General features: G+C 40.3%; 1 long non-coding RNA gene across 1 annotated transcript in view; it reads left to right on the forward strand.

The window, feature by feature from the left end:
- Nucleotides 1-1,538, forward strand: part of LOC129177428 (uncharacterized) — a 72,410-nt gene extending 70,872 nt beyond the window's left edge. The window contains exon 3 of the long non-coding RNA XR_008569622.1: nt 516-1,538. This is a non-coding gene — a long non-coding RNA (uncharacterized LOC129177428). The remainder of the gene's footprint in view (nt 1-515) is intronic.
- Nucleotides 1,539-12,638: the final 11,100 nt, after the last annotated feature.

The raw sequence follows: 12,638 nt of genomic DNA on the forward strand, positions 1-12,638 counted from the left end.
TTGTATTTTAGCTAATTTTGCAATTTTTATGCTTGAAATTGCTTAGTTTAGTCAAAAAATACGTCGAATTTGCTTAAATTTGCATAAAAAAATAACAAACCGTTTTCAACCACGAAACAGCATGATTTATTAATACATTTTTGAAAAACTGTGATAGAGCGACGCTGCAAAATTCGAAGTGCGAAGTGGCGAGTTATGTTATGTATACAATACCAACAAATTAACTGGATGGATGTTTCTCATTTTACGGCGTTCCGTGTTATGACGTTTCGTGGTTAGGCACATGCTCCCATAATTTTATTAAAAGCTAATTTTTATCCGTAAACACAAGACTCACTCGAGAACTAGTTACTAGTCAATATTGGCCACACTTCTGTCAATCACTCGACTGTAGCGACCACCATTAAGGATAAAGATCGTATTGTAATGTCGACCTGGACGCTGCAAGGACGATCATCTATTTATTACACAAACAAAAGCGGCTCCTCTCACGGCCTGTCTGGCATTTGTTGCAGGGCACCGCCTTTCTGCAGAGGTGCAGCCGCCGGTGCTCACCTGCAAGCAATCACACACCTGGCCTACTTAAGCTTGGCAGCAGGACTCATTTGGTGTGAGATTGGACCTCAGACTTCACCTTCTGGCTATGCAGCCATGCTGCATGTTACTTGTTTGTGAAGTAACTTTTTGGTCACCTGCTTTATCTGTGCCGTGAGTAGATTTTCCCAGCTTGGCTTTTCCAGCAGTGGCGTTTTCTTCTGTACCTTTGCATAGTATTGCTCCCTGCTTGGCTTTTCAGCAGCGTCCTTGGTTCTACCTGTATTAGTGTTTTTTTCCTGACAGACCTTTTTCCCTGGCAGCGCTTTGTGTTTTTTCCCTTTTCGAGTGGCTTGGCCTTGTCCTTAGTTTGGACTATGTTTAACTGCCTTTTTCTTTGTATGTGTTTTTCACTCCCGGTGAGAACTCTTTGTATTAAACTTTTGTTCTGTACATTGGACTGTGTCGTCTCTGCATTTGGAATCCAATCACTGGCTCAGGCCACCTCAAAGCGACAGCAATAACTGAGCATCGTATTGGTTACTTATTTATTTATTTTTATTGTTATTTATTATGATTTATTTTTGTTACTACTGTTTAATTTTATTGTTGTATTTAGTGTTTTTATTACTGTGTTTTATGTCCTTCATGTGTTCTATGTACAGTGTGAGTGACTTTTACCTATGAGTTCCGACTTACATTAAAATTCAACTCACAATGCGCCGCAGGAATTGAACTTGTTCATAACTGGACAACCACTAGTACATACAGTAGTTGTTTCCAAAATGATATATTTCCGGGGGCCTTTAAGATTTCATGAAAACATTCAGCTGTTCTGTAGTCGCTGGTCGATTGACTGACATGAATATACATTTCCAAGTCCAAGCTCTTTTGGCTGTCACTCACCCACACCAATGAGTCAACAAAACACTGCAAAGCAGCTAAGCAATATAATAATCTTTTTCTTATCGCAAGCTACCAGTTGTTATTTTACTGACATTGAAAACATGATTAAAACACAGTGGTGTGAACAAGTGTTTGCCTCCTTCCTGATTTCTTTTGTCACACGTAAATGCTTCAGATCGTCAAACTAATTTAAATATTGGTCAATGGCAATGCAACTGAACACAAAATGCAGGTTTTAAATGCAACGTTTTATCATTTATAGAAAAAAAATCCAAACCTGCATGGCCCTGTGTGAAAAAGTGATTGTCCCCCTGTTAAAACATAACTTAACTGAGAGTGAGATCTATCAGGGAGGAAAAGGTTATAAAGCGATTTTCCCAGGAGTGGCCGGTCAACCAAAATTACCCCAAGACCGCAGCGATGACTCATCCAAGAGGTCACAAAAGACCCCACAGCAACATCCAAAGAATTACAGGCCTCTGTTAAGGTCAGTGTTCATGACTCCACCATAACAAATATAATCGGCAAAAACGGCCTGCATGGTAGAGTTCCAAGGCGAAAACCACTGCTGAACAAAATAGTGAAGATATATTACTTGTCTCAATTTTGCCAGAAACATCTTGATGATCTCCAAGACGTTTGGGAAAAGACAAAAGTTGAGCTTTCTGGAAGGTGTATGTCCCATTACATCTGGCGTAAAAGTAGCGCCGCATTTCAGAAAAAGAACATGATACAAACCACAGAATATGGTGGTGGTAGTGTGATGGTCTGTGGCTGTTTTGCTGCTTCAGGACCTGGAAGACGTGCTGTGATAAATGGAACCATGATTTCTGCTGAAAGTTCGGCCATACGGTGGTGCCCTCAAGCTGAAACAAACTTGGGTTTTGCAGCAGGACAATGATCCAAAACACACCAACAAGTCCACCTCTGAATGGCTGAAAAAAAAACAAAACAAAGACTTTGGAGTGGCCTAGTCAAAGTCCTGACCTGAATCCCATTGAGGCTGTGGCATGGCCTTATAAAGGCGGGTCATGCTGGAAAACCCTCCAGTGTGGCAGAATTACAACAATTCTGCAAACATGAGCGGCCAAAATTCCTCCACAGCGCTGTAAGAAACTCATAGCAAGTTATCGCAAATGCTTGATTACAGTTGTTGCTGCTAAGGGTGGCCCAATCAGTTATCAGCTTTAGGGAGGATTCACTTTTTCACACAGGGCCATATAGGTTTGGATTTTTTTTCTCCCTTAATAATAAAAAGTTTCATTTAAAAACTGCATTTTGTGTTAAGTTGTGTTGTCATTGACTAATATTTAAATTTGTTTGATGATCTGAAACATTTAAGTGGGACAAAATAAGAAATCAGGAAGGGGGCAAACACTTTTTCACACCACTGTGTAATAGTAATAGTAATGGTAGTACTGAAAGTATCATTTTGCTATCATTGACTTGTCTTCCTAATATCCGAACTGTTGTGGTGTCTGAAGAACCAGTGAAGAGCCCTTTGCAGCTAAAACCATCCATCAAGGAGTTTTGACAATTAATCATTCAGAGCCAAAGGTTCCATTTGAGGATAAATGTGCGTCCATTTTGCCACATGGTCGAATAACTGAATAAGTCAACAACAATGAGAGAGGATTTGTTCTCGGCTCAGCCATTTCTCAAAATAACCCTCCTGAGGCTAAAATTGATACGACGAAAAAGCAAGTGGAATTGTGGAAAGCCAACGTGCTCGACTCGTCGATGAAATAATAAAGCTAGAACATGGAGTTCATTGTTTATTCCGATCTTGTGTTTCTGTTGCGTTAGAACGACTATTAAAGAGTCGTTTTGGATGTCACTCTCTTTACTAAGTCTCACCCAAGGAGTGTCCAAAGTGCAGCCCGTGGGCTTTTTGATTGTCCCATGGCACATTCTAAAACTATAATGTGACAAGAAAACAAAAAAAAAATTAAAAAAAACCCAACAGCAAAAATAAATTGAAAAATCAGCAGTAATTTTGCAAGAATAAAGTCAAAATATTACGAGAAAAGTCATAATTTTACAAACATTTGGAAAAAATTGTGTAAATTTAGTCGCATAAAGTTGAAATAGTAAAGAAAAGAGACGCTTAAAAAAATTCCAATCTTATGAGACACAAACAAAACAACGAATAAAGTTGTAATTTTTAGAACATGAGGTTGTTCTAAGTTGTTCTAAGAGTCAAAATATTATGTGAAAAAAGTCATCAAAATACGAGAAGAACATTTACAAGAAAGTTGATATAGTTGGAAAAAAAACACAGCAAAAAAAAAGAATAAAATCCTAATATTAAGAAAAAGAAGTCATATTCTAACAGGAAAAAAGTGCCAATTTTGCGGGAATAAACTTAATATTAACAGGAAAATATATTAAAGAAAAAAAAATTTAAGGTCATAGTATGAGAAACAAGCAAAACAATGAATAAAGTTGTAGTTTTTGGAACATTAGGTTTTCATAAGTTATGACGTTATAAGAATAAAGTCAACACCACCATATTTTACTGTTGGTATGATGTTCTTTTTCTGAAATGCGGCATTACTTTTACACCAGATGTAATGGGACACACACCTTCCAAAAAGTCCAATTTTTGTATTTGAGTATTTTCCCAAATGTCTTGGGGATCATGAAGATGTTTTCTGGCAAAATTGAGGTAAACGTTAATGTTGTTTTGTTCAGCAGTGGTTTTCGTCTTGGAATTCTCCCATGCAGGCCGTTTTTGTTCTGTGTCTTTCTTATGGTGGAGTCATGAACAATGATCTTAACTGAGGCAAGTGAGACCTGCAGTTCTTTGGATTTTATTGAGGGGTCTTTTGTGACCTCTTGGATGAGTCGTCGCTGCGCTCTTGTGGCAATTTTGGTTTGTCGGCTACTCCTGGGACGGTTCACCACTGTTCCATGTTTTCGCCATTTGTGGATAATAGCTCTCACTGTGGTTTGCTGGAGTCCTTAAGCTTTATAAATGACTATATAACCTTTTCCAGACTGATAGATCTCAATTAATCTTAGTTAAATTATATTTTAACGGGGGGCAATCACTTTTTCACACACGGCCATGTAGGGTTGGACTTTTTTCCTCCCTTAATAATAAAAACTTAAATTTAAAAACTGTATTTTGTGTTCAGTTGTGTTGTCATCGACTAGTGTGACAAACATGCAAAAAAAAATAAATAAGGAAGGGGGGTAAACACTTTTTCACACCAATATCAAAGTGGCCCTTGCATCCTTTCATTTTTCAGTATGTGGCCCTTGGTGGAAAAAGTTTGGATACCTCTAGTCTGTCCTTGTCACTCCCTGCGTGACTGCCCGCATGACAGCGAGAGTTTATTTCCTTACTTCCGGTTTTCATGCTCTTACTTTGTAATTCTTTTGTTCCACCTGGTTTTCTGCTGCTTTTACATTCCTCCTTATGCGAACCTGGCGCTAATTTGTGTGCGGATTATGTAGTTTGGCCAGTGGCATCTGTACTTGGTTGGAGCATTGCTTGCTTGTATGTCAATGTCGTACCATCTGTGTGTGTCCTGGCTGCATGCTTCTGCAAGTTTCCTTTTTTCTGTCCTGCAACCTTAATTATTAAAAGACTTTTACCTGTTCTGGGTTCCCGTCTCTGCATCTTGGGGTCATCGCCACATCGTATTGTGACAATCCTATCAATCCGGTTTTCCGTATGGCTTCAATGGTAAAAAAAAAAAAGTCTATTTTGTGATTGTCAAGCACTTTGCAGAGGTACTCACTTTTACGTCAGGTCCTCTGTGTCAGTACAAAAAAAATAATTCATTCGTTCAAATTAATGTTCAACACACGGACGTTATTAAAGAAGTGAAAGGACGCAGGGTTGGACTGAGAATACAATTTGGCCCAAGCAATTATTGCCTCAGATGTGTAAAAAATGTTCTCGGCGGGGAGGAAAGGAAATGCAATCTGAAACGACAAAAACTGCATGTTCATCCCATTAATCCAAGATCCGGATGCTTTTGTTTGTCCAATTGCTTGTGATTTTTTTGGGATTATTGATTTATAAATGTGTTTTACATTGTTTGGACTCATTAAACAAGCTTTTCCTGCATCATTAGCAAGATGCTGACAAACCAATTTAACAAGGATATGTGGGTTTTAGCATGTGTGTGTGTGTGTTTGAATTTGATAACTAAAGACTTTCACTCCCTTGAATGAGTGCGTGTAACTCTCCTTCATCTGCTATACTGTACCCAAATTTATAATACCATCTCCATAGGTACCTTATTTTATCAGGTATTCACCAAGATATTAGGTTACTTTATAATTTCAGTGTGACAGTGGTCTTGTACATTTCGGCGATTTTTGAAAATAACAGTAAACAATTGCAGCCAACTGCTGAATAGATCAGTGTATCCATTCCCCTCCATTTTCCTCCTATATGTTCTCCCCTCTCTCCTGCTGCTATGCTGTGTGACAGCTAAACACTGTGGCCTGCACCCCACTGATTTTCATAAAAATTGCATGGGTTGCACAATCTCTCTTTGGCCTTATATCCAACCCACAATGCAAGGTGCAGTTTGGAACTGAGAAAGAAATGTGGAATTGGGTGACAAATACGTGTAATGCACAGCATTTTAAAAACTAGTCACTGATGGTCTAGTGTTTGACTTGTATGACTTCAATTGCAGGCAGCATGGCTTCAGTCCCCACTCGGTGATGGTGCGGATATGAGTGTGAATGGCTATCATGCGTGTTTGTTTGTCACACTTAAATGTTTCAGATCATCAAACAAATTTAAATATTAGTCACAAAATGCAAAACAAAGTGAAAGAAAGCAATTGAGCTCCATCAGTCTGGAAAACGTAATAAAACCATTTCTAAAGCTTAGGAAGTCCAGCGAACCACAGTGAGTTTCATTATCCCCAAATGGCGAAAACTGAACAATTGGGAACCTTCCCAGGAGTGGCTGGCCAACCAAAATTACCCCAAGAGCGTGACGACGACTCATCCAAGACATTGCAACAACACTCAAAGAACTGCAGGCCTCACTTGCCTCAGTTAAGGTCAGTGTTCATGACTCCACCACAAGAAAGACACTGGCCAAAAATATCCTGCATGGCAGAGTTCCAAGACAAAAACCCCTGCTAAACAAAAAGAACATTAAGGCTCGTCTCAATTTTGCCAGAAGACATCTTGCATACCAACAGTAATATATTGTAATATATACAGTAATATTGTGGTGGTAGTGTAGTCCTGGATTGTTTTGCTGCTTAAGGACCTGGAAGACTTGCTGTGATAAATGGAACCATGAATTCTGCTGTCTACCAAAAAATCCTGAAGGACCGCAAGCTGAAATTAACATGGGTTCTGCAGCAGAACAAGATCCAAAACACAAGTCTACCTCTGAATGGCTGAAGAAAAACAAAATGAAGACTTTGGAGTGACCTCGTCCTGACCTGACCTAAATCCTATTGAGATGCTGTGGCATGATTTTAAAAAGGTGGTCCATGCTCAAAAATCCTCCGATTAAAACAATTCTGCAAAGATGAGTTGGCCAAAATTCCTCCACAGCGCTGTAAGAGACTCATCATTTCAAGTTATCGCAAATGCTTGATTGCACTTTTGCTGCTAAGGATGACCTCACCAGTTATTTGGTTTGGGGGGCAATCACTTTTTCACACAGTGCCATGTAGGTCTGGATTTTGTTCTCCCTTAATAATAAAAAGTTTCATTTAAAAAACGCATTTTGTGTTGTCATTGGCTAACATTTAAATTTGTTTGATGATCTGAAACATTTAAGTGTGGCAAACAAGATCAGCAAGAACGTAGCAGACTAACTATGAGAAAAATGTAGGACTGGCACATTGTCACCTTCTCCCTCCCTCGCGCACGAACACACACACACACAAAAAAAAGGCCCTCCAGTCTCATTCACGGTTTCACAAAGAGTTGGACTAACCAGAACTCTTAACATCACACATAAGTTGAGGGTCGCTGCACGATATAACAAGTGAAACAATCTTTCATCTACGGAGTTCCTATTGACATCCCACCAGCGTACACACACTCACGTCACCATGACGATACACACGCACAAAAGCCCAGGCAAGGAGGCTATGCAATAGAGTACATGGTAGCCAAACATTCTTTTTGGTGAAATGCACATATCAATTAAACCTGTTACTTTCTCCTTCAATGAATGAGACCTTTTCAAATTTCAAGTTAATGTGCGCTTTATATTTTTTACAGATTTCAATGACATCCGTAGGTATTAGAAAGACGCCATGTTCCATGATTTTCACACCCCAACCTCCAAAATGATATCATGGCAAAGTCCGCCTCCTTTGTCAATTAATCACATAAGCCCGCCTTCATTCACAACTTGCGCATGAGTCTGCTTAATGCTCGGTGGGCGTGTCAGGAGTCTGGATGGGAGAATACGAATAAGGGAAACACGTAGACAAACACTACCTATGCAAACGTGAGAATAGGCCCCTTCGTGTGCCCCGAGTGAAGTGACTGTTTTACCTAGTGGATCACAGTAATGTCAGAGTTAAAAATGAGAGTTATTACTTCAGAATGTTTGTGTTATTGGCCTCCTAGTTCCTATTCATAGATACCAACCACCAGCGTTTTTGGTGGAAGTGAACGCCATAGAGTAGAACCTTTTAATCCCCATTATGCAGAACATGTCTTGATTACAAGCGATGGGACTCAGTTTTCATGCATCAATTTCATACAGAGCAAAATCCCAATCACTGGTACATGGAGCAGGCCCACAGGGTACTTCAATTGCCTGCAACATGAGGACTATGTTAGCTGCAGGAAACCTTGATCCCATGGTTGATTCTGTACTCACACTTTTCTGCAATTTCTGCCAAGTAGTTCTACTCCTGCTGGGTCGCCATCCCGTGTCTGGATCAAGCGGCCAATTTCCATGCATGAGTTCTAGAGTGAAGAAGAGGCCATCTTTGAAATGAAGGAGTGCCCCCTATCGTTGCGTCAGGCTGTGGATGTATTGGCAGTGTAGTTTCATTTTGTCGAGTATGTGCTCAGAATCGGCCACATGAGCACTTGTTGTACAAAGAACCACAATTTAACAGGCGAATGCATTCCTGTAAAGGGTAATATTTGCTGACTTCAACTTTGGGTAAAGGGTAACCAACATACACGTACATATGTGCTTCCCTAGATGCAATTGAGACTACTCATAGGGACAGCAAGAGTGGCCTGCTGTTCTTGCAAGTGTAGTTTCAGTTTCGCTTTTGTTTAAATTAATTGTTTAAATTAAAACTACAGATACATTTGAATTGGTGTGTCTAGAACGGATTAATTGGATTTAAATTATTTCCAAGTGTAAGAGTTGTTTGTTTTTATACAATTCATTTTTAGACAGATCCTTTGAAACAAATTAATAACAAAAACTACACCACTGTATGGCTAGTGGTTGACATTTGATTTGATGACCTTGAGCGTTACAGTTTGTTGCAGAAAGGTCACAAAAGGCCAAAGAAAACACCCACAGAGTTAACCCTTTGTGCTTGCTGACCTGAGGTCTAGTAAGGTACTGTATACTGAGGTCTTGCACGATATGCTAATATGCAACTTTTTGCAACTTTAGTGGCAAATTTTTGAATTACATGATCTCAGGGAACTATATAGCTTCCACTGTAAATGGTGATTTAAAGTCCAAATTGGCAGATCATTGGCAAAACTCAATCAAGGTGCTTGGGATGTAGTATAGCTCCTGACTCTGTATGTAATTTTTTTAAAACAACCTCTAACATTTACGTCATTGGTTTTGTGGGAAGACCCAGGACACGTTGGAGAGACTATGTTTCCCAACTGGCCTGGGAACGCCTCGGGATCCGCCAGGAGGAGCTGGACGAAGTGGCCGGGGAGAGGAAAATCTGGGCCTCCCTGGTTAGGCTGTTGCCCCCGCGACCCGATCTCAGATAGGCGATAGAAGATGGATGGATGGATGGTTTTGTGAGTAAAAATGCAAACTTTTAAAAATGAAATTCAGAGTGAAAGTTTTTGAATATGCTGTTATTGTTGCTGCGTAAACATTGAAAGGCACAACTCTTTTAAAACGGCTTTTCCAGTGAAATGACACATTATTACTGTAAAAAATGATCAACCAGAATATAAGACCTTTTAGGAAAAAAAACTAAACACAAGCAGTTGGTACAGGCACGTTTTTTGCAGCTTGATGTGAATTGCGATTTTAAAAATGCCGATCCACAGAACTCCAAAACACCAACTTGTTGTACTACATCATTTTGTGTATCTCTTAGTCTTTCTTGATGAAGAAAGTGAAAGGCGGTGGGATGGCTGAGAGTGTTTAGCAAGTAGTGCATCATCTCTACCCAGGTGGGTGAGAAAGCTCTTCTTACCAGGATTTTTTTAGGCTTAGACAGTTGGGAGCATTTGAGGAATTGAGGTTTCAGTGGTTAAAATCTCCAATCAGCCCTCAGATATACTGCACTTGGCCATTGCCTTTGGCGGTGAAGGCTTCAGCGTGTGTGACATTGGGATGATGGGACTGAAGCTGGACTCCCTGACTTTGTTGGAAGAAGTTGTATTCTCAACAGAGACAGACAGAAAGATGTGCAAGCAGTTCTTAAATTATTCTCTTGGGTAGTGATACAGAGTTAAAGCTGCCTCTTGCACATAGCGATCATGTCGTAAGTCAAGGCCTGCGGCTGTAGTGATCAGCAAGCAGCAAGGAGAAATACAGCTGACCGCACTTAACAAGATTTCTTTTGCTGAATCAGGTAGAGCCTGAGGTGCAATTCAAACTGGTAAATTAACTTAACGCAAATGTTAGAGATCTGTGCTCATGTCATCTATCCTATGCACAGAATATTAACACAGCATGTGTATACAGTATATACTGTATATTTGACAAAATGTAAGGATTTTTCGTGGTAAATTAAATGTGCAATTTGGATCACACATGGCAGAAACTCATGTTTCAAAGAATTGGTAGATTTCAGTAAAAAAAAAAAAGGATTTTCTACTTTTCAGCTGCTAGAGTTGTTACAGTTGTTTGATGACTGTGCGTCATTATCTTAAAATTAGCATCATCCCCTTCTGTTTGCTAAGTTGCACATTGAGAATGTTCTTCCAGCGGATGTCTGTGTTGTGTCTGCATCTTTCTAGGTCACTGGTGTATGTGAGTGACAGGAAGAAAAGCTCTGACTCGCTTGGGGAGAATTTGCCACCTTGGTTGGTTTGCTTGGTTTGTCCTTTGCAGAACTTTTCTGAAAAATTATTTCTAAATTATACTGTATATATTGTCAACTCGGGATGCTCCGATCGATAGGCCACCGCTCAGTATCAGACGATTTCCGTAAAAACGTGTGATTGGCATATATCGATAAATGCCTGTCAAAGCCGATCACAAAAACCAATCACCCGTGGCTCATACTATTGGTGCCTCCAGAGAACCCTATGTGCAGGGAAGTGTAGGGCCCGATGATTTCTGCGTTAACGGAATCTAGTGTTAACTGCGGAATCTGGCCCAACCACTTGTGTGGGAAAATATTTCCCCAGTGGACCGCTCGTGGTGGCATCTCCTCACAAAATATACATGTAAATCGGCGTGGGAGCAAAGCCTAAAATAGTTAAAAGACTGCCAAAATAGTCTAAATGGATAATCGATTCATCAGTTATTCATCGATTAGTGGTTGCAGCTCTAATGATACACATCTATTTAAGGTGAGCAAAGGTTTTGAAAAAGTATGACATTTTTAAATATAAATCCGTAGGAACCCTGATCGTATATCGTTTCTATTGCCCATTTGTAGTTCATACTGGAAAATGAACTACAAATAGTCCATATCAATACCTTTGGTGAGGTAGTTGCTAACTGAACCATAAGTGAACAGATTAACACATATCATCCACCCATCCGTCTTCTATGCCACTTAGCCTCACTAGGGTCGCGGGTATGCTGCAGCCTATCCCAGCTGACTTTGGTCGAGAGGCGGGGTACACTGGTCGCCAGTCAATCGCAGACACCCATAAGATTACAAAAATAATTACATTGATTCAATAGTGAATCAAAAGCAGCAATTATGAATGTTATTATTGTGTTTCTCAGTACGCTGGCAAGGTACATCTAAAACAAGAGCTCAAAGTAGATGTCGCACTGGAAAAAGTCAGGTAGAACACACGCTGCTTAAGCAATCTGCAGGATTTAGTGCTGGGATTTACGGCCCAGAGAAGCCGTAATACACATGTAAAGAAGCATGGTCTAAACCACCAAAAGCTTTAGCATTCCAGGACTGACACCATAGACTAAAAAGAGAAAATGTCTTAGAATTTCACACCATATTAATACTGAGCACCAAGTTGTTGTGTGTTACCTGCCTGGGGTCAACTTGATGATTGGCCGCATCACTTTTGACGTACTTAGAACTGGATTTCCCAACCGCCTGCACAAAGTGGATAAATAATATAGACAGGTGATTTTGTTTGCTGTTTCTTTGAGCTCTTGGCACAGATCAAGGCATAACTGACGAAGGATGCACGCTACTTAGCATTGTCTCAGCATTAGCATTCTGAGTGCACAGATAAAAGCAAAGCCAACATGGTTTAAGTGGAACAGGAAGGAACCAAACCTGCAGCCGTCAAGTTGTGGTTCTTATTCGGTCCATACGAGGTGATGACTTAAAACATTAGCTTTGACTTTCCTTTTGCAGGCAGTGTGAGGTGGAATTTACAGTGAAGAGAACACTTCTCTTCCTCAATCAGACAGCATGCCTAATTTGAAGGCAAAGAGGCAGAAGTTGGAACGCAGACAAATTAGGATTCAGAATATGGAAGTAAAATCAAAGAAATACATCTCTGCCTTGAAAAATGGAGGTCAGGCCCCTCCTGCTGATTTTGAATAAGAATAAAATAGTGAAAAGGCTATTATCTTTTAGAGCAGAAGTTGCCAACCCGTCGAACGTGAGCTACTAGTCGATCTTTGGTCCGGCATGCATTTTGTCCACTGTCTGCATTTTGTCCACATGCATATATCTAGCCGCTATCCAGGCAGCAACCCGCAGCAACCTGCAACCCCCAGCAAGGAGCCCAGTTCCCAAAACCTGGCCTGAGGTACACTAGTACACCGGCTCGTGTCCTCCTCCTACTCGCCCCCCCCCCCGCGTTAGCAAAAAGTTTGAGCGAGAGAGGGAGGGAGTGACAGAGCACATGCAGTGATGTGCCTGCGG

This window comes from Dunckerocampus dactyliophorus, chromosome 2 (genome assembly GCF_027744805.1).
Source record: "Dunckerocampus dactyliophorus isolate RoL2022-P2 chromosome 2, RoL_Ddac_1.1, whole genome shotgun sequence".
NCBI classification, from domain to species: domain Eukaryota; kingdom Metazoa; phylum Chordata; class Actinopteri; order Syngnathiformes; family Syngnathidae; genus Dunckerocampus; species Dunckerocampus dactyliophorus.